This window comes from Triticum aestivum, chromosome 2B, assembly GCF_018294505.1.
Source record: "Triticum aestivum cultivar Chinese Spring chromosome 2B, IWGSC CS RefSeq v2.1, whole genome shotgun sequence".
Lineage (NCBI taxonomy): Eukaryota > Viridiplantae > Streptophyta > Magnoliopsida > Poales > Poaceae > Triticum > Triticum aestivum.
The window spans coordinates 542,029,142-542,030,058 of NC_057798.1; positions in this window are offsets into that span (position 1 = coordinate 542,029,142).

Below are 917 nucleotides of genomic sequence, written 5' to 3' on the forward strand. Positions count from 1 at the left end.
CTAGTGTACCAGTAAAGAGACGTTGCCGAGTTTTAGAAAAAAGAGAGACGTGCTCCTGTAGCTGGTTTGAATCCAAACCTAGACTATGACTATATATGGTGTTATGCTACTCTGCAAGTAATGAAACTGACATATCCAACGTTCACTTCTCCTCTTCTCTACTTACTCTGCCTAGCATCAGAAGCTCTGGCCGCAGCAACCATGTCCGCTGGCTGCTCGTTCACCTCCTCTTCAGCAGGCAACAACCAGATATGCGCCAAGTCGCGACCCGTACCATCGCCTGTGGGTCTCATCACACCCCCGCCGACACGCGCACCGCAGCTGATTGCTCATCGCAACCCACTGCCGTTGGTGTGGTGCCACTGCTGCAAATCATGCAGAGTCATCCGTCGTGTCTCAACCACAATCCTCAACCCTGGCCGAGTCTTCTACAAATGCCTGAATCATGGGGAAATAATATGTTTAAGTGTTGTTCTGCTGCTTTCAGTTGCTGATTTTTTTTAATAGTTTGGTTGGTGATCTTCCAATTTGATTCGTGCAAAAAAGGGAAGATTCGTGTGATTTGTATTTCTGGGAAGTTGCTGATGTGGGGGAATGCAACTACTCTGATTATTTGGTTAGCCGAGAAATCCCAATACCAGCAGGTTGGGGTGTTGGACAAGTAACTGAAGGAACGGTAGAAGAGGAAGATGTAGAGCAAAAGGTTATAGATGCAGTTCCTCTGATCATGGCCAAGCAACAGCTACTGGACGGCCTTGATAGCAATGAGGAGATGAAAGAGCTTGTGAAGATAATGGGCAAAATCGATGTGCTCTGTAGCATGATTGTCTCTTTATTTGCAGTGTATGTAGCACTCATGATGTATTCAGTGGCTATGACATGAGCACTTTGCTGAAACTAGTAATGAATGAAACCTG